The sequence below is a fragment of the Balaenoptera borealis genome (assembly GCF_965194805.1).
Source record: "Balaenoptera borealis genome assembly, chromosome: X".
NCBI classification, from domain to species: Eukaryota; Metazoa; Chordata; class Mammalia; order Artiodactyla; family Balaenopteridae; genus Balaenoptera; species Balaenoptera borealis.
In genome coordinates, this window is record NC_138881.1 from 39629738 (window position 1) to 39652303 (window position 22566).

The 22566-nt window shown below is 39.5% G+C and overlaps 1 protein-coding gene and 1 pseudogene across 2 annotated transcripts in view; one reads left to right on the plus strand and one right to left on the minus strand.

The window, feature by feature from the left end:
- The window catches only part of EFHC2 (EF-hand domain containing 2), a 187663-nt gene that overhangs the window by 107716 nt on the left and 57381 nt on the right, over positions 1 to 22566 (minus strand).
- LOC309620318 (putative deoxyribonuclease TATDN2 pseudogene) lies at positions 1370 to 20646 on the plus strand (annotated as a pseudogene). The gene has a single exon. The product of its transcript is annotated as a putative deoxyribonuclease TATDN2 pseudogene (transcript).

The window sequence follows — 22566 nt, forward strand, 5'->3', positions numbered from 1 at the left end:
AAGATGTTCTTTGCAGCATTTTTTTTATTATACAAAAAATTAGAGTGGGGTAAATTAAAGATCTAACAAGAAAGGAAGGATCTGGTGAATTATGGCACATGTATGTATTCTATGGAATATTATGAAGGCAGTAGTATGTTTTTTAAAACGATGCAGCAATAAGAGAAATGCTTAGGATACGCACAAATGTCGAGTGAAAAAAAACCACAGGACTGAAAATGGTAACATACTACAATTATGTTTTCAAAACCATGTATATTTAAACTATGCTTTATAAACCATAATTATGCTTTTCAAAAACACTGGCAGGGGGTGCGGGGAAAGTAACAAAAAGCAAGCAATGGCGGCAACTCCAGTGGCGGGCTGGCTGAGACGCACACGAGGCGGGGGCGGGGGGGAAGGGTGGGGGGCAGTGGGGGTGGGGAGTAAGAAAAAGCAAGCAATGGCGGCAACACCAGCGGCGGGCTGGCTGCGACGCACACGAGGCGAGGGGCGGGGAGTAACAAAAAGCAAGCAATGGCGGCGACTCCAGCGGCCGGCTGGCTGCGACGCACACGAGGCATAGGCGGGGGCGGGGGGGGGAGGGGCAGCTGTGGAGAGGATGGAACAGACCTGAGGTAGAAGCGGAATGGGGGGGCACCCCGGGTTGCGGGAGTACTTCCGGTGGCCAGGGCGGGTGGGCGGAAGGAGCTGTGCCCTCCCCCCAACCTCCTCCAGCACTGGGTTCAGCCCCGCCCTCCTGCACTCCCTCGGCAGCCTGGATCTCTAGGCCACCAGCCCAGCTCAGGGGCCCCCGTGTGGGGTCCCTAAATTACCTTGCAGCGTTTTCGAGGGCTCTGACATCTCACAAGGACCTTGTATTCCAAACCAAATAGAAAAGCTTTCTAATCCCAGAAGTGCTTTGATATCCCGGAAGTGCCTTGACGGCCCGGAAGTAACTGCAAAAAAAAAAAAAAAAAAAAAAGTCGCTGTTTTTCTCAGGAGCTCGCTGCGGGCTTGGACGTCGAACCAAGCCTTCAGTCGATGTTGGATCTTTGTGACTTTTGCAAATAGTTTTGAGATCACAAACTCAGTGGAAGGACTTTGACATCTCTGGAACACGGAGAACTGTGATGGGCGAGTGAAAGAAAGGAGAAAGTTCCCTAAGCCGCGGGAGTGGCGCAAGGTAAAGGACCACAGGAGCGGCACTTAGGTAGGATCCCCCAGCAAACGCGGATGCCTCTGGGGGCCCAGTGACGTGGCCTCCTCCAGCCAGCCAGCTTAGGGCTCTGCATTACGTTCTGGGGAGCCCTAGCCGCCCGGGTGCCTGAAAGCTCAGAAGGAGGTCCTTGTGGCCGTCAAGCCGAGGTTTCCTGGGGTTCATCCTGTCAGGGAAATTCCACCTTCTCATTTTATTTCTCTTTATACTCTTCCCATTCCTCAGGTTCGCGTGCGGGTGGAGCAGCCTCCAAAGACTACCTGATTCGGAGCACTCCGGTTTCCTCTCGTCCGTGGAATCGCCTCAGCGCCATCCCCTTTGTGCTTTGCCAGTCCCGTTCTAGAAGAAATGGCTTCTCCAGAGGATGCCTACAACCTTAAGGGTAATTCCAAACATAGTTTCTGTAGCTCCATAAACCCTGAATTTGCAGCCATAGCTGAGGGTCAGAATAATGAGACTGAGGAAGCAAACGAGGGCCAGAGAAGCTGGGGTAGACAGCAAGACCAAGGCTCTTCAATGATATACGTGAAGGAGATCCAGGGCATCCTGGAAACATCGATGCCAGAAAGAGAGGCTGCCACTAGTACAAAATGGAGCACAAGACAGCAGCCCAACTCTGGAGGAATATCAGCCAGGGATGTCCCCTTCTCTGCTCCTCAAGGAATAGTGTCTGCCTCAGAGGTCAGAGAGGAGAAGATAGAGATCAGCGACTTCTGTGACAGGGGAATGATGATACATCGTGAGAAGCCACTTGGTTACCCAAGGGCACTCACTTTTGAAGAAGGCTCTCCAGCCCCAAAATTTCTAGGCAGACCTGACTATGATTCACAAATCCAAGAGCATCAAGATAAGAGTATGGTAATTGAGCGCCCTTCTTCGGGAGGCGGCTGGTCTGAGGTGAATGAGATTTCTGCCTTCAATTTCCCTCAGGAGGAGCCAGTCTCACTCAGTCCCTTGATAATTTCACAGCCTCCATCCTTCACAGCTGAGCCTGTCACCTACTGGCCTAATTTGTATAGTGGTCCTTGGCATAACTCTACCAGCTACTGGCCCAGTAGTCCCAAGCCTCCTTGCTCTCTCTCCATGGGCGGCAGCAGCAGCAGCAAGACATCCCAGGTTGGGAAGAGCAGCCAGAGTTTCTTGAGTGGTTATCCCTTCGGTTTTCCAGTGTACTCCCCAACCTGGCTCAGAGAACTGAAGGCATCAGAAGAAGATCAGTCTCTGAATTCTCATTCATTTCATTTCTCCAGAAGTTCAGAAGCCAGGATGAAGGAGAGGAGACACCATCTCCAAGAGGAGACACCATCACGTTCTTGGGGAGAATATGCATCTTGTTGCCTGCCAAGGAACTACTGGCAACAAAGCCTACAGCAGGGTTTCATTGATACCCATTGTCACCTGGACATGCTCTATTCCAGGTTGTCTTTCAAAGGGACGTTTGACCAGTTCAGAAAAATTTATAGCTACTCCTTCCCTAAGGAATTTCATGGCTGCATCTCTGATTTCTGTGATCCTCGCACACTGAAGGGTGGTCTATGGGAGGAGCTGTTGAAAGAGGATCTGGTCTGGGGGGCCTTTGGCTGTCACCCCCATTTTGCACGTTACTACAATGTGAGTTACGAAAGAAATATTGTGCAAGCCTTACGGCACCCCAAGGCTGTAGCATATGGAGAAATTGGCTTGGATTACTCCCATAAGTGCATCACACCTGTCCCACAGCAGCACAAGATATTTGAGAGACAGCTGCAGCTGGCCGTGTCTCTAAAGAAGCCCATGGTGATCCACTGCCGAGGAGCTGAGGAAGATCTGATGGGCATCCTGAAAAAATGTGTGCCCTCTGACTACAAGATCCATAGGCATTGCTTCACTGGCAGTTACGCAGTCATCAAGCCCCTTCTGGACTACTTCCCCAACATGTCTGTGGGCTTCACTGCACTCCTGACTTACTCTTCTACCTGGGAGGTCCAGGATGCTCTGAAAAAGATCCCACTGGAGAGAATCGTCGTGGAAACCGATGCTCCCTTCTTCCTCCCTCGTGGGGTTCCCAAAAGCGTTTGCCCGTTTGCCCACCCAGGCCTGGCCCTGCATACGGTTCGAGAGATGGCCAGAATCAAAGATCAGCCACTCTCCCACACCTTGGCCACCTTACGAGAGAACACTAGTCGCCTCTACAATATTTAAGCAGAGAGGGCACAGTCAGGAGTCTTCCAGAAAAGGGAGACCAGCAGCCTGACAACATTGACTTGGTTTGAACTCTGCCTGTGTCCCAGGTCAAGGGTGTGTTTGGCAAGCCCATTGGAACAGAAGAAACCAGGACAGGATGTTCTCCGCAAAACTTCTTCATAAGACTTTTGCTTCTGGCTGGTAGGGTGGGGTGCAGTGGGATGGGAGGAAGACTAAGGGGAACTGCCCTTGATGTTATTAGGGGTTTCCTTCCAGCCCAGTTGTGCCAGGGTAGTCAGTAGAGAAGAAAGAGTTCCATAAGGTTCTGGTTTGCTAATCCAAATCCCTGTTCTCTGCAGCCTGTGTTTCTGAGCAGTTGGTGACTAAAGTCACCCTCCTACTTGTCTTTTAAAAAAAAACAAAGCAAGGAATGTTGAATTTTAGAAGTGAGCTAGGTGATTTGTTCCGTTTATTCCCAAAATGTATTTGTTATTATAGGAATCCTATAGTCCATATGGGTTGTTGTTAAATTTGTAAATTCAGTGACTGTTCAACTTGCAATTTCTTATTTCTAAAGATAAACCAACAGTAGCATTTCATCTAAGAGGAAATCAATTTAGATAAAAATTAGTTAATAGTCATAATGTGCCAGGGAGGGCTGTGGGGGACCTTAGAATTGATGGGAGCCAAATCGGTTGAATTTTACAACCACTGAGGAGATGAGGTTTGAATCTGAACTGAACTCCCTCCCCACACTTGGATAATTCCAAAGCTCTTCAGATAACTAGCATACTAGTAATAGCAACTCTTCATTCAAATTGCTCTGATTCTTTAACAAGGCCCAAATGTAGATTACTTAGAAATACCATTCTCCACAAGGGCAGAAACAGAGAAGAGCTTCAGCTGCCCATTTGGCAAACAGCCTTCCTCCTTGAGAAATTAAAATGAACCCACATTTTCAGGAAAACATTTGAGTTAGGAAATTTAACTTTGCCATCCAAGGCACACACCTAAGTCTAGGAGTCCGATTACTGGATGAGAAATTCCATTTTTAAAATGGAAAATCTCTTTTACTCTTGAAAACTAAGTCAATGAAAAGAGGCCCAGCATACTCCAGACTTCTCTAGTTTCCTTTGTGCCTATTTATGAGGATCCAGAAAAATCAGCTGGCTCCTCACCATCTGGCTCTCAGCTCAGAAGTCTCCTCCACAGAGAAGCTCTCCCTGACCACCAATCTGTAAGTGTTCACCTCACCTGGGAGGAAAAAAAATCCTGGACTTACTATTTTGATTTAATCCTAGCACTTAGCCCTGTCTGAGATTGTGCTGTGAATAGATATGTGTGTTCATTGGTTATCTTCCCCACTAGATTGTAAGTTTACAAGCTTGTCAGTCTCGTTCACACTGTACATACACCTGATTGTAGAAGAGTGCCTGGAACAGAGCAGGCACTCAGCAAAGATTTCTTGGATTAACATATGAATGAATAACTAACTTCATTAACACCTGGCAGTTAAATGATAGTATTTGGGCGAGGTGGCAGATATTAGTAAGAGAATAGAGTAATAAGCCATCCTAGTTCTAGCATTCCTCTTTAATTTACAAGGCAAGGCAAGGTTGAAAGGCCACCTGTATTCTGCCGGTAGATGTCATCCATAATAAAAGAAATAAATGAAAAAGATCAAGCTCTACCAGGAACTTGACAGTTCATATTTCCTATAAATAACACTGAGTATAGCATAGATTTCCCCTTTGTTGGGAATCCAGTCTTTTGAGAAGAAGAAAGCCGTAGCTGAAGTGCTTCACTTTCCTTAGTAGAACAAAAGAAGCTGATGCAGTGTTAAAGGTGCAACTTGATTATATTTTTCAAGACAGAAGACGTTCAAAAATTAAGCCAATATTTTGAGTTAGGAAGGTTTTTTTCTATTTAATGTACACTTTAAATAGACATTGTTCACAGTGTGTCCCTCAACCCACTGGAGCCCTGAGCTTGTGATAAACAATTTTAGGAAAGAGGGTTCCGTGGCACACACTTTTGGTAAATAATGAGTTGTACAAAGTTCCTCAGATTTTTTTTTCATTTCACATTTCCTGTGATAATGCTAATGTGAGCCACAAATACCCAAGAAGGTATTTCTCAAAGTTACTTCTAGATTAATTTGATTAACTTGAGGTACAATTCAGTGAGCTCAAGTTCTTTGGAAACACGACCTTAGTCACACTCTTGCTGTTGCCTTGCCCTTGTCACATTTTGTACATATCTCCACTCATCACATTCTAACATCCTCTTTCATTTACCTTTCTCACAACATAAGATCTGTGGAGAACACAATGTTATTCATCTGATTCTAGCAAAGTGACATTACCAAGTGGGCATTTTAAAAATGGGTGTGAATGAACGGTTGCTTTTGTAAGCGCACAATCAACAAGATAAACAGGATATACACATATTATAATTAAAGTAAGTTTCCTTTCCAAAAAAAAAAAATGATCTCCTTCTTATATGGAGAAAATACTTTCCTTACCTGCTCCTCTCCCTCTACAATTTTGATGGCAAATGCATAGACCATACTCTGCAGTGTTTCTAACGTGCAGGAGAGAACCTTGCCATAATTCAGCTTAATTTCTTTAGGAATGGGAGTGAGCAATATAGTCTTTTCTGAGTGTAGTATATCCAGAGTGGCCTAAGTCAAAACTCACTATCTTGCTTTATTTATTTCTTGAATACAGTAAAGAACACTTGTTTCATCTATTCATGTTACTAGTAAAAAACAAAAAAACAAAAACAAAAAAACACAAAAAACAAGAACCAAAAAAAACACAAACAAAAAAAAAAAACCACCAAAAAAACACAAAAAAACCCACAAAAACAAACAAAAAAACAACTCGTGATCCAGATGTCCCTCCCTCCCACCCTCCCTATCCCACCCCTCTGGGCAGTCACAGAGCACGGAGCTGATCTCCCTGTGCTATGCGGCTTTGAGACTACCAAAGAGCACAAAGTGGGGGGAAAAGTCCACAATCCTACTACTTAGAGACAATCACTTTAACAACTGGAGTAGCTCTTTGGAGGTTTTCTCTAATATTTCCCTAGTTATTGGCCAATTCCAGTGCTGTACTCCTTGAGTCAACTTTGCTACTTAATACTTACTATAATATTCACTTCACTTTATAATAAGCATAAGCAGTGCATTTTATTTCCTCTAAATTTGTGATTTAAATACATTATTTTGTGTATTTTTGTTTGCTTTCCTGAGGAAATAAGCTAGAAGTTTTTTAATTCTGTTGTTTTTAAGACTCAACTCTTTGACTTCTTGTTCAAATCTATTCTGTTTACTGATTTATAAAATTCTGCTTTTAAGTTTATTAATTTTTCCTTCAGTTCTCAGATGTATTTTTTTGTGTTATGCTTTTCCTAATGCCTTAATTAAATGCTTGGTTTATTTTTAATTTAGGGGGGAAGAACAAAGTATTCAATATTATAAATCTGCCTTATAACTCTGCTGTATCTATAGGATTTTTTATTTTAATGAAGTTTATTTTCTCCCTATAAAAATTAGTACATATGCATTACAAAAATATGAAAATAGGAACAGAAAGAAGTGTAGGATATTTCTACTACCTAGAACCCACTGTTTTGTTAATGTCTTTCCTTAACATAATTGTGATTCTATGTCAAATTTTGTATACTTTTAAAAAATTCATATTTTCATTATGCCAAATTATATATGCTTTTAAAAAATGATTGCTTTCATGCCCATACTCACTGAAGATTTATGTGCCACAAAATCCCACCACCAATCTATATACAATTTTCATGTTCTGGTGTATTTTTACTTTAAAAGTCTTTTTTCTTTTTTAACGTAGTTAAAAACGCAAAGTATATATGTTTATTAAGCAGAGTTAAAGAAGGAATATTTACAGGTCCTAGAGAAAGATGATATAAGAAGCTTTTTCCCCCATTGATTAAGATTTCAGCTCTATTCATTGTTACTTTTAATTTGTAAAGAATTGTCAGTTCAAGTGTGAATTCCAAAAATTAACATCTATTGGAACAACTCCCTTGAATGGTGAAAAATACTATATTTTTTCTCTTTATATCCCTATCTTGCATTTGTCATTTTATTATTGTTCATTGTGCTTTTACCTTCCAATAAACGTTTAAAATGTTTACACTGTTTTCAACTTTATTTATATTTTATAATTACTTATAAGTTTGTTTCCATTGCTCACCACTAACCCTTTTATTTCATGACTTCCCTCATGGTTGAACTGTTTAATTTGCTTTACAGCTGGCTGGAGTACATGTTCAAGCAACTTTCTCAGGAAAAGTATGTGGATGGCATATTTGTGAGAGATCATATATCTGAGAACATCTTTCTGCGGCTTTCACTAATAACACCTTGGCTGAGTCTAGAATTTGTGGGTCACAAACATTTTCCCCTAACAGTTACAGACATTGCTTCCCTGTCTTCTGGCATGTAAGACTGCAGAGAATTCTGATGTCAACTTCTCCTTCTTTGAGGGTTAAACTACTTGTTCTCTCAGGATGCTAGGTAATTTCTTTGCTTTATCCTTGAAATTAACATAAAAAATGCCAGACTATATCTAATTATTGGTCTCTTTTTTTGTTATTTTCTCTGGTACACGGTAAGCATTTGATCTGTAGATTTGTGTCTTTTTATAGTCGAGAAAGTTGGTTTTGTTTTTATTATTTTCTTATGGCGTGCTTAACTGATCTGGTTGCTTTTAATCTAGCTTCTAATTCTTTAGCAACAATTGTCTATATATTATAAGAGCTCCATCCTCTGTCCAGCCTTTCATTACCTACCTCAAGCTCTCATATCTGACCTTTTCCTCTGCATTCTGGGAGAATTTCTCAAGTTTGCCTTTTCCATCACTCATCTCATTTTCTCCAGTTTCTTTTTTTAAAATTTTACTACATATAATGCTTTTTAGTTTCCTCACATTTCTTCCTTCTTCAGCAAATTCCCTTTCCTTTTCACCTACAGTCTCATTCAGCAATATTTTAAACATATTCTCTTGTTCTCTTTTCTCCTTCTAGACTTCACTTTAGTTTGCTTTAAACGCTTACTTTGTTTTGTAGACTTCTTTGCACTCAATAGAAAGCACAAAGCAAATCGTTACCAAAAATATTCATTTTCCTATAGAAAGCATATTTTTAAAATAAATATTTTTTTTCCTCTGCCTCTTAAATACTATGTTCTCCTCCATTTACGTTGCAGAGCCTTTTCAGAAACCTTCTGTTGGGTTTCTTTGTTCATTCTTGAACAAACAGCAGTCTATCCAGGCTGATGTTTTTCTAAAAATAGGGTGGGCAGGTCTTCTTTCCTTCCTTCACCGTCCATTCCAATGTTCTGATTCCTCCTCTCAGTGGGAAGCTGGTTGATAGAAATTCATATACAGCATGTTAAGGGAAGCAGGGAGGGAGCTGGGGCCATGGAGAGTCCCCTGCAGGAAAAACTTCAGATTTTTCCATACAAAAATTTTATAAATTGACCTGACCTCCACTCCGGGAACAGAGCGAATATAGCCAGTCCTTCGTGTGCATTGCCTGTCGCATCAGAGAAATGCCCTAATGCAGGGCCTGCTTTTTCCCTCAGTGTGACTATTCTTGGGCCTCCTAGTGACACTCTTAATCCATCAATAGCTGTGAAAGTAAGCCAAGTGGAAGCCCCTACAGGTTGTCCTAACACCCCGACTCAATTCTTGTCACTTTCTTAGGAAGTGAAATTGCATGTTGGTTTTGGTATAATTCTTCAATATGATTTCATCTGCACTGTATCTAGTGGAAATTCTTCACAGTTTGCAACAAGAAGATGGACCTCCCCCCTGGCCTCCAACACTATTATGGTTTCTCCGTATTTAAAAATTTTGAAGTCATTTTAATTGGGATTGTGAAGGTGGAGAGGTTCATCTAAATATCAATGCCTAAGTTATAATCTCACTCCAAATTCTCATTTTTTCCTCACTTTTTTTTGATAAATTTATGTTCCTATGGATACTGTGTTTAAATAGGCATATCATTTTAGAAAATTCAAGTTATACAAATCTGAATCTCATTTAGCTTGTTGAACATAAGAGATGGTCAATAAAGGTAAATTCAATAAATAAATGACAAAAAATACAAACTATAGAAAGATGATTTCCAGAAATTTTTCATATTATAAAAATATTATCATCATGAATCCATTTATAATTTATGCTCCGATTTTCATGACTAAATCTAGGGTGGGTTTAAGATGAAATGCACCTAACCTATATGGACAGCATAAGCATTCATCAAATTTATTTTTACTTGTCTGCTTCTCCTTAAGACCTGATTTTATGGTTTATAAAAGGGGAAAAAGATGTGACTAGAATGCTAGAATATTATTCTTGTAGCTGTATCACTAATTAACCATATAACTGGTGCAAACCACTTAAAGTCTTTGTTCCCTGGTTAACCTTTTAGCAAAACTTAGAAAATCAACACTTGCTCACCACAGGACAGTGCAGCACTATTTAAAGGATTAAGAAAATTATGTATATATAACAGCACTTTGGAGAGAAAATGAATGTATAAAAATACTGAATAATATATAAATCAGTGTAGGATGCAAAGCTAGAAGCTTAAAAATACTGTCAAAACCACATCTAAAATTGTCTTTTCACATCCTTATGGAATCTATTGGGCAAGGCAATTTAAAAACACTTGATATTACTAAGAGAAGAGGTTCAGACCCACTGCTTAAAAATAAGTCTTCCTGGAAAAATAATTAGGTTGAGAAGAAGGGGGTAACCCTATCCAACAGAAATCCCATTGCTAATCATGGGGTTTCATAAACTGAATAGAGAAAAATGAATATTCAAATATTCAATATTAAAGATACAAAAGAAAAACAGCACCTACAATATAAAAGACAAAGAAAAATATTTGGTAAATATATATATAAAATTTACCAAGTATTTTATATATATATATTCAGAGGGAATAATAATGGGACCTGAGGCAAAAACACTCTTTCTTGCCATCATTTTGAGATATTATGTACTTTAAAAGGCTGGATTCCTCCCAAAAGAGTAAGAAGAAAGATGCTTAGATAAGATGCCTTTTATGTTCTCCTCCAATCGAAAGAATCTATTCTATACTTCTAATAATTACTCAATAAACTGGACTCCCCTGTACATTAGATTGTCCTACTGGTTTCAAAGTATGTCACTTACTTCCCACAAGTGCGTCAACAGCTGAGATCACAAAATGGATACTTGATATGGAAAGGCTCCTGTATCAAAAGCAAGGTAACACAGACCAACCCCAGTTACAGAGCACCTGCTAAGTTCAAAGCTCTATGCGGAGGGTACAGCATTCAGTAAAACAATCTCTCCAGCTACAAGGATTACACAGTCAAGTAAGGGAGATTAGACTATATGCAAATAATTGCAAAACAGGGAATGGTACCTCCAAATAATTATAATGCGCTGGAGATAAAGTGAAAAGCCATTAGGAGAGAGAGACAAAATAATATTCTTACAAAGCCATTCAGTATACATCGCTGAGCACCTGTGATGTGTCAGGCACTGTGCTAGGCTCTGAGAATTCAAAGATAAATGAAAATAGCCAACTCTGATTAAGTAGTTATAATGGGTCAGGCAATGTGTTAAGTTCTTTTACACTCTTATCTCATTTACTCCTCACAACACAGCTCTAAAATAGGTAATATCGTGATACTTGTTCTACAGAAATCAAGGTTTAGGAGGTTAAATAATTTACCCAAGGTCTCGAGATAAGAGAATAGGACAGCTGGGGTTAGAACCCACACTGCCTAGCATCAGAGGCCACCTTCAGAGGTTAAGCATTATGTCCTGAACTGCCACAAGATCCCCACCACACTCCAGCTCAGTGAAGGACACAGAGAAGAGTAACAGGGCTATTCTAACAGGGGTTTGAAAATGCTCCAGTAGGAGGGGGAAGTGCGAACCACCTGAGAGAGCATCAAGAAGAACGCATCACAGTGGAGGTGACAAGTGAAGTGAGTCTTCGAGGCTGAGAGATGAAAGAACAACTGCGTGCGTGGACAGGTGGGTAAGGGCATTCTCTGTGGAGGGAACAGCATGTACAAAGTTACAAGAGCATGGTAGTATATGGTATGTGGGGTCCTGCGAGTCGTTCTGTGTGGCTGAGGGCTGAGTGGGGAAGGGGTGGCAGAGGAGATGAGATGAGTAAGGTACAAGAGCCAAAAGACAGGTGGTCCCCAGGCCATGCAAAGCTAAGTCAAAGGACTCTAAATATTTTAGAAAGTTAACCCTGTAGCAGAGTGGGCAGTTGAAAGGGGAATCAGATTGAAGGCAGGGATGGCGCTGAAGAGGCTACTCTCTGGATGAAAGATATGAAATAGGATAGCAGCAGTGGCCTTCGAAAGGAGACTGATGAAAGGGAGATTTTAGAGGGAAACAAGAGAGGACTGGGGTCAATTGATCAGTGACAGAGGGTAATGGTGGCTCTCTTACTTGTTTAAATATAAACAAAAATATATAATTTAGTGACTTAACATTTAGATGTAACTCAAATAATGAGCCAATGTGGACCAGGCCCAGCATGGTAATATAGTCCAAGAAAAGGCTGAGCAACCAACAGCAATTGAAAACTCTGTCTCACCTTAGCTCCCTGAAGAAACTCTAAAGGTGATCCAATTTATACTCCACATCTCCACTTCTCACAAAAATGCCTTTCCTCTCTTTTTCAAGTCTTGTCAGTCTCACATTTCCTCACCATCAGCTCTAAGACATCTCTCTCCCTCTCTCTCTCCTCCCCTCAGCTCTTTCCAGCCCTTCTCCCTTTTCTGCATCCCCTAAAGCCTGAGAATCTGACTGAAAAACTCAGAAGAATCCTTAGAGGATGGAGCGGGGTGCGGGGGGCGGGGAAGTGGAATGAGCAAAGACAAATTTTTGTTCAGCAGGCAGGGTGTGGGGAAAAGGAGAAAGCTGGGAACACACATTAATAATATTATCCCCATTACATATCAGTAAGAACCAAAGCTTCAATTAATAAAGCTGACTGTAAAAGCCAACTAGACGAGAATTGAAAAACAGCTTTATTTTTGAAATTCAAACACAAATGTAAAAATGAATGCTCTGATAATCATCAGAGAAATGCAAACCAAAACCACAATGAGACATCACCTCATACCTGTCAGAATGGCTATCATCAAAAAGTCTACAAATAACAAATGTTGGCGAGGATGTAGAGAAAGGGGAACCCTTGTACACTGCTGGTGGGAGTGTAAATTGGTGCAGCCACTATGGAAGAAAGTAAGAAGGTTCCTCAAAAAGCTAAAAATAGAACTATCACATGATCCAGAAATTCCACTCCTGGGTATGTATCTGAAAAAAACAAAAACACTAATTCAAGAAGATACATGCACCCCAATGTTAATAGTAGAATTATTTACAATAGCCAAAATATGGAAGCAATCCAAGTGTTTATCAACATATGAATGGATAAAGAAGATGTGATATATACAGACACACAGTGGACTACTACTCAGCCATAAAAAAGAATGGAATTCTGCCGTTTGCAACAATGTGGATAGACCTAGAGGGTATTAGGCTTAGTGAAGTAAGTCAAAAAAAAGACAAATACTGTATGTTATCACTGATATGTGGAATCTAAAAAATAAAATAAATGAATTAATATCACAAACAGACTCACAGATATAGAGAACAAACTACTGGTTACCAGTGGGGAGGGGGAGGGGCAAGATAGGGGTAGGTTTTAAGAGATACAAACAGCTATGTGTAAAATAAATAAGCAACTAGGATATATTGTATAGCACAGGGAAATATAACCATTATTTATTTTATAATAACTTGAAATGGCAATTCAATCTATAAAAGTATTGAATCACTGTTATATACCTGAAACTAATAAAATATTATAAATCAACTATATTTCAATAAAAAGTTTAAAATAAATAAATAAATAAATGCCCTGAAACACCAGATGAAAAAACTCAACAAGTAGAACCAGAGATAGAATAAAATACACTCAAAAACAGATTTTATATTTTAGGCTAAAAAGGAGGGCAACAACAGGGTAGACTACAAAGGAAGTAAAACTTTGATTAAACATAAAAGGGCCTACATGAAGTTTCTAGAACCTAGATGACAATGGTGTAAAATCTTTGAGTTTAGAATAATCGGAATGTAAATACAATTGTAGTAGTCTATTACTGACTGCTATTAGTTCAGAATAGTGAAAAAGTAAAACAATAATAAATGTAGTTATTTATCACCTTTCCCCTAAAAGACCATTAAGTGAATTTGCTAAAATAGAAGACACATGACAAACTCTCTTAAACAATAGAAGACTTTTTAAACTAACTTAATACCCACAGAATAAATGGAACACTGGGGAACAACTGGAAAGAGCAATGCATCGATAGCTTAATGGCTACTTTTTAGAATTCACTGGTCTCAATGGTGGCATCTCCAAACTGATTCTTCTGGAATATGGCAGAATTTGTGCCAAAGAAAAATGCAAGAATCCTGCAGCACAGGTGATGACTGGGATAGTCCCAGCTTCTGCTTCACTTCCCCTAGGAACACCGCCCTCCCTACCCCACGTAAGAAAATAAGCCAGGCCTTAAGCAAAGGAGGAGAGTTAATTCTTCAGGACTACATACGATGAGCTGGGCACTTGATGTGCATTGTTCATTTGATGCTCATGGCAACTCTAAGATAGGTTTGTTACTCTTACTTGACAGATGAGGGAATTAAGACCAAGAGAGGTTAAAAACATAGCCCAGATGAAATAGGTAATAAATGGTAAATCCAGGTTCTGAACCCATCTGTCTAACTGAAACCCTTGCTCTCTCCACTACACCAGAGAGCCTCCCATTACAGGGGTGTTGCAGGAGGACCATGTTCCCAAGGGATACCCCAACCAATGTACACAGAGTTCATTCAAACAATGCTCCATTTGGAGAGACATACATACCCTGGGTTCAATCCTAGAGGTAAAGGGAAAGGAAAAGACCCTGGCAATAATGATGATGATTCTACTTTCCTAAGAAGAGAAGTCAGCAATTGCAAGGCCTGCGACAGAGGAAGACAAAGTAGGCAAAGGGAAGAAAGTTAAATAGGGCACACATGATGGAAGATGAATAAAAATGCATGAAAGGAAAGAGAATGAGGATGAAGAGACAGACGAAGTCCATTAAGAGAGAAAAAGAAATAGAGAAAGAGGTCAAAAGAATGCAAGGGGAAAGATTAAGGAGGTTGAGAGATGGGATATAAGCAAAGGAAATGGGACAACATTGAAAAAAGAATGGAGATAAGCATTTCTGTCCCCCTTTCAATAATGTGGAATTCATGCCCTCCCTGCCACCTCCCCATTTCTGATGTCCTAGAATGAACGGCCATGCGCCCTCAATTATTTGTACCTCTGATAAAAGGTTTATGATAATGACATGTGTCCCTGAAGAATCCTCTTTATTAAAAGAACTATTACCACACTAAACAGCACAATGAATTTCATACTCAGCATAGGTGTTTAAATACAGGAGCATAATTAAAATAAGTAGAAGGATATGAACAATTCTAACATGTTTAAATTTAGAAATTAACAATGCTAAATGTTTTTAAACCTCTGAAGGGAGTTAGGAGAGCAATTTATTTGAAAAAAATAAAAACCAGCATGTTTAAAAATAAAGGAATATCAATCCAGAGAATGAAAAGCAATTATAAAAATAACCAGAAATCTGCCATGGTGAATTATTACATGTGAATTGGCTGCACTTTCTTTATATACATACACAGCATCAAAGCTGTGCCTCAAATCTTAAATCCCAAACAGTGAGCCAGACTCCAGAGAAGACATACTATAAGATTCCATTTATATGAAGTTCAAGAATAGGCAAAACTATGGTGATGCAAGTCAGAGCCATGGAGGAGGGCTGAATGGAAGGGGGTATGAGGGAACTGTCTAGGGTGGTAGAGATGTTCTATATGGTGTCTGGGGTGTGGTTACCTGTGTATACATTTGTTAGAACTCATGGGACTGTATGCTTAAAATGGGTACATTTTATCATATACAAATTATACCTCAGTAAAGCTGATTAAAATAAAGACTCAAACAACAAGATCCTAGAGGAGTACAGTGTTCTGTGTCCTGATTGTGGTGGTGGTTACATGAATCCGTACCTGTGATAAAATTTCATAGAACTATAAACTAAAGGGGAAATATGAGTGCATGTAAAAACTGGTGAAATTCAATTAAGGTCTGCAAGTTTAGTATTATACTAATGTCAATTTCCTGGTTTTGATAATGTACTATAATTGTATAAGATGTTGTTGTTGGGGAAAGCTGGGAAAAGAGACACAGGAACTGTCTTGTGCCATTTTTGTGATTTCCTGTAAGTACAAAATTATTTCAAAAATATTTTTTTAAAAAAGAACAAGGATTATATAGTTAGTATTTGTACCATCACCTGCCATCAGTGTTAAAAAAGGGTGAGCTTACTATAGGGTAGAATCCTGCAAATACAAAATTCAGGAAGGTAAATAATCTTTTAAATGTTTCCAATAAACCTGCGGCTGGTCTGAATTCAGAGAGGGAAGTACTTTTTAATAAATAAACGTTACTGTATAGATTAAAAATTCAGATCAAAATATAAATCAGCCTAAAATATAAGTCAACAAATCAAACAGTAACTAACAGTTCCTAATTTGTGAACTAAAATGTTATACATGACAAAGATCTTTGTGTTCAAAAAAAAAAAAAATCAGTATGTACAGAGAACAGCCATGTGAAGAGGCAGCAAGAGGGCGGCCATCTGCAACCCAAGGAGAGAGGCCTTAAGAGAAACCAACCCTGCCAGCACCGTGATCTTGGACTTCTAACATCCAGAACTATGAGAAAATAAATTTCTGTGGTTTAAGGCACCCAGTCTATGGTATTTTGTTATGGCAGTCCTAGACTAATATATTAAACTGTAATTTATATGCCATAAACTCACCTCTTGTCAGTATACAGTTCAATGACTTTTCATAAATTTATAGACCTATGTGATCATCACCACAATCCAGTTTAGAACACTTCTATCACCCCCGAAACACTCCCTCTCCCACTGCCAACCCCAGGCAACTACTGATCTGCTTTCTCTGATATATTTGCCTTTTTTAGAATTTCAGATAGATGGAATCATACAATATGAAGTCTTCTGTGTCTGCTTTCTTTTACTTAGCATGTTTTTGAGGTTTATCCACATTGTACTATATACCAGTAGTTTCTTTTTATTGACAAATAGTTTCCATTGTATGGCTATACCACATTTTGTTCATCCATTCATCAGTTGATGGACATTTGGGTTGTTCCCTGTTTTTGGCTATTATGAATAATGACGCTATAATCATTCACATACAAGTTTTTGCGTGAACGTATGTTTTAATTTCTCTTAGAAATATATGTAGGAGTGGAATTAACTGAGTCATGTGTTAGCATATATTTAACTATTTAATAAACTGCCAAACTGTCTTCGAAAATGGCAGTACCATTTTATATTCCTTCCAGGAATATATAGAAGTTTCAGTTTCTTAACATCCTTGTCAGCACTTGGTATTGTCAGTCTTTTTAAGTTATAGCCATCCTAATGAGTGTGTACTGGTATCTACTCAGGTTTAAGCTCAAAAAGACAATTTTAACTTTGGGCTAATGAAAATAAGCCACAGGCCTACTTATTGATAAAAAGTTTAACCCTGAGGGGAGGGTCTTAAAATTTTGCCTGGTAACCACACTCTAGGTTTTAGAAAAGAGGGGAGGAAGAACTCTCTCTTCTTCAGTCAGAGACTCATTTATGAACCTCATTCTTTTTATTCCAAATACATTTATTCCAGATTTGGGGGTTTTAATTAAATGCCTTCTGAATTTCAAAAGATTAAAGAAAGCCATAATGCATGATGAAATTAGAAACTTTATCAGTTTAACATAAATTTAAAGAAGGTAATTTTGTGTTTTAGAAATAGATGCAGAATATACAGTTGAGAATTTGGGGTATGACATGTTTGATTTCAGGCAAGCCTTTTGATTTCATCTTTAAAGCTAAGTAGCTAAAGATTGTGTAATTGTGACCTAAAACATGGGATTTAAATGGCAATGTATTACAATCACATTGTGTTATAATTATACATATCGGTGTCTTTTATGAAATGATTCTAACAGGTTTCAGATAATCTGAAAGTTACATAAACCTATGGAAAATTTTTCATTTGACCTTCTGGGTATGGTTTAAAGGTATAGTATCTGACACATTTTCTAGTTATTTTTAAATTTTTAATTGTATTTTATTTTTATATACGCTGATTATATTTTGTAACAGTCCTAATTGGCTTTAGGCAAAACTTCAAGGATCTGTAGTCATGTATTGTTCTTTGCCAATCATACAAAATTCTAGCCTACTTGATCGCTCCTTGATCCCCTGTGGGAAAACTAAAAAATTTTGGCTGGTATTGGGTAAGGAGAAAAGCAGCCCCTGACATGCAGGAGCCAGCCTGGCACTATCAGCTGGCCTTGGTGCTGCTACAAGCTGGTCTGGCAGCCACAGCAAAGCCTTGGTGTTCTCCCGCTGAACATGAACACTTCCAGAAAATACCATCCTCAGACAAGGCCGCTCTGTGACCACAGTGGATCAAGACCAAAAAAACAGACCACTCCATAGCTACATCTAAACACAGACAGAACATAAACATTGTCCAAGCCACAAAATGCCAAATATCCTCCTGTCCTAGCTCATGGGAGTGACGGCTGCTTCTCTCCCAATTACAGATGTAGCCTCACTCTAGTCTGCTGTCTCCATAAATGAGATTTATTAAGATACACAGTCATAAAAAATGGGCAGAAGAACTGAATAGACATTTTTCCAAAGAGGAATGCAGATGGCCAACAGGCACAAGAAAAGATGCTCAACATCACTAATCATCAGGGAAATGCAAAACCACAATAAGATATCAACTCAAATCTATCAGAATGGCTATTATCACAAAGACAACAAATAACAAGTGTTGGTGAGGATGTGGAGAAAAGGGAACCCTCGTATACTTTTGGTGGGAATGTAAACTGGCGCAGCCACTGTGGAAACAGTATGGAGGGTTCTCAAAAACTAAAAACAGAACTACCATAGGACCCAGCAATTCCACTCCTGAATATGTATCTGAAAAAAAACCAAAACCACTAATTCAAAAAGTTACATGCCCCCCAATGTTCACAGTGGCATTATTTACAATTGCCAAGCTATGGAAGCAACCTAAGTGTCCATCAGCAGATAAATGGATAAAGAAGAAGTGGTGTGTATACACACACACACACACACACACACACACACACACACACACACACACACACACAATGGAATACTACTCAGCCATAAAAAAGAATGAAAATTTTTGCCATTTGCAGCAACATGGATGGACTTGGAGGGCATTATGCTAAGTAAGATAAGTGAGACAGAGAAAGACAAACACTGTATGATATCACTTATAGGTGGAATCTAAAAAACACAATAAACTAGTGAATATAACAAAAAAGAAGCAGACTCACAGATATAGAGAACAAACTAGTGGTTACCAGTGGGGAGAGGGAAGCGGGTAGGGGCAATACAGGGGTAGGGGATTAAGAGGAACAAACTCTTAGGTATAAAATAAGCTGCCAGAATATATTGTACAACATGGGGAATATAGCCAATATTTTATAATAACTGTAAATGGATGGAATATAATATTTAAAAATTGTGACTCACTATATTGTACACCTATAACTTACATAATATTGTACAGCAACTATACTTCAATTTTAAAAAAAAGATACACAATCATAGAAGTACCCCCGCTTCCTGAGAGCACCCAATCCAGAGCAAGGCCTCACCTCCTTCGATCCTCTCCAAAATTACCTAACACAAGCCCAAATCTTATAGTAAGTCTTTTCTAACACCTGCTTACTTAGACATCCCACAGTTACTCAGGGTATATGTTTTCCCTCACTGCAAGGAATAATAAACCAACTTGTTCAATTAAAAAAATACATCAAGGTGACCCTAGAGATCAAATTATACTTTAAATTTTTATTTCCATATTGTTCAAAGCATAGAGATCCACACAGTACTAAATAATCAGCTCACCATAAACTCAATGTCAACGAATGCAAAGTTATTAAAATTCTAATTCTGTGGTCAGTAGTTTTGATTATAATTATTATGTATACAGTAGATGGAAAAAACGAAATATTTCTAAATGCATGCATACCCCATAGGATCAACCTTTATCCTGCCACTTACTATAATAGAGTCATTTGCAAATCAGCCAACAAATTAGGCTAACTAGGAGCCATCGACAAATGAAGAGAAATGAGTGTGTAATTGTAGAGTCTATGTAAATGATGCTTAACATCCAGATAAAAGTCATTAAAAAACATTCAGTCATTTGAGTATTTCTAACTAGTCTGACTTTTTTATAAAAGCAGGTAACGATAGCAACGGCGGCGTATTATAAACTACTAAGTGCCCAACTTCAATCAACAATGAAGCAGTAGGTGACTGATGTAATTAGAAAGAGCCCCAGGCCAGGAGATCCAGGGTCTGGGCTCAGTTCTAGGATGAATTTCCCCGTAGTCATAGACTACACGCCACAGACTAAGACTCAAGACTTAGGTAGAGACTGCTAGAGGTAAAGGGGTATTAGCAACCAGCTAGCCAAGCCCCACATCACGGTCAAGGAAACTCAGGCTAAGACGCATGAGGTGAAAAAGCCACAATCAGAAGACTCCTGCCCCACTTCTTGCCAATGATTCCTCATTTATAAAATGAGAACAATCATCCACATTTGCTTCTTCCTGGTAGAGGTGCTGGGATGACGACTGGAACTCACTGGTTGAATATGTGCTTGCTTGTATTTAAATGAATTCAACGAAATGACTAGTCTTCGGGCAGTAGGTGCAGTATCAGGCAAAATTATGTTTGGCTATTTGCATAAATCCTCCCACTGCCAAGGGTTTTAAGCAAGTTAGTGTTTAAGTGTTTCTCAATGGGAGCAGTACTGGCATTTTAGGCAGAATATTCTGCCCGGTGGGGGGTTGCCCCAAATATTAATACAAGGCTGGCCCCCAGCTACTCAAATAGCAGCAGCACCTCTGGGTCACGTCTGGCCCTAGGGCGAGGCAATTTAAAACATCAAAACTAATGCCAGAAATCCATGATGAACAAAATACCACCATGTTAAACAAATATGGAATCAGTGCTACTGCATGGCGGTTACTGATCCTGTCTTTATTATAACATGCCGGCATTTTGTTCAACCTGAATTTTTTTGCATTAATTTTTAAGATATTTCATTAAAATATTATCTGGCGGATTACTGAATTTTGGGGGTGCCCCTTAAATTCTGTACCCAAGACAAGTGCCCCACTTGCTTTATCCTAGTCCGGTGCTGCTGCCGGTCATTGCGACAACTTAAAACACCTCCACACATTTCTAGACGCCTCCCTGGGTTGAGAACCTCTGAAATAGGGGCTGATTTTTCTCATTTAACAAGAAGTCCGGAGAGACACAGCCCAGGCCTGAAACAGTGGCTGCATGATGCCATCCGGGCCCTAGATTCCCTTTATCTCTGCTGCAGTCACAAGACGGCTGATGTGCCCCCAAGGAATTATGTCCTAGTTCCAGAGAGGAAAACAAGGCAGGGCGAAGGGCAGGAAAAACATACCAGCTGAGCCTGACTCCTTTAATTAGAAAAATACCTTTCCCAGGAGCCCCACCCAATAAACCTTAACTCACATATCATTGGCTAGAAGTGAGCCAAGTGGCCAGCCCTAGCTGCACGGAGCCTGGGGGAGGTGAACACCTGTACGTGGGCACGTCTCCAGCCTGAATAAAACTAGTGTTCTCTCCATAAGAATGAAGGGGAGAGTGAAGAAAAGATAAATAGCTAGAAATGTCTGCCATGAGGGCCAGGCAGGAAGATAAATGCTGGCTCTTTTGCGTGACTGCAAATAGCATCTTTTCTGCTTGTAATTTGATGGTCTGCCTGAGCAGAGCATTTTGATGGTCACTTTTAGAATTATGGATAGAAACTGGAACATTGTCTTACGTTGGGCTCCAACGTTTCTCTTGGGAGAAACCTGTAAGGGAGTGAGGGGAACAGCCAAAGGAAGAGAAATGATCCAAGCGAGGATGCATTCTCACATGAAGCTTTGCCGAGGCTTAACGCCACAAGGGGCTATGAGCCTAAATCACAACACAGACTTGTCCCACCTTAAAGAAGCTCAGCCTTTTACCCTTGAGAAATCAGTCAGCCATTTGCTACCCGGTCCTGTGATGAAGGGGCCAGTGTAACCTCCCAGGTTACCTCTCTGGGTGATGCAATGCCCACTGGCCAAGAGCAACAATCCATGGAGGGTTACTGGTGTGAGTTGTTTGCCAAAGCACTTGCTGCAGCTGCAGGGGACCCTATCATGGGTCTGGGTGGGCACCAAGAGCATCTACTGCAAATATTAATTTTGATGCACTTTCCAAAGAACTGCCTTTATTTCTACCTTGTATTGTTTGAGAATGGAACCCTAGGTATATTGCTATGATTAAAAGCTGTTGGAAAAACTGGCAACGAGCTGAAAGTGTCTCATTTTCAAGAAAAATGATTAACAGGTGTTGACTTGTTTTGTTGAACCACAAATGCAGAAAGTGCTTTATAATTTGCTCTGGGTAATAACCAGGATCCAATCTGCAGTTCACAGTCTCATCAGAGCACGTAAATATTTCATAGTCTTAGTGTCTCATTTAAAGCTCAATGAATATTTAATTGAAGTTGACCAAACAAAATAACTGAAAGAATTATGTCGCATTTAGTTAGGCCTGAAATGAGCAAGCTCTTCATTTTCTCAAGTAGTTTAAAGCTAAAATTATTCCAACTTCATGAAATATTCTACATAATTTTATAAGTAATTAAAGGGCTATAAAATAGGCTCGAAAGGCACATATTAAATACCGAGAAAAACATGAAAAAAATGAGTTTTCAACTTTAAATGCAAGAGAATAGTTTAATATATGGTGGCCTACATTATTTATTCAGTGGTGGATTACGTTATTGTCAATACCCTCTTTTTGACACAAGAAGTAAAAATAGAATCTTTTTTTTGACCCTTGCAAATTAAATATTCTAGAA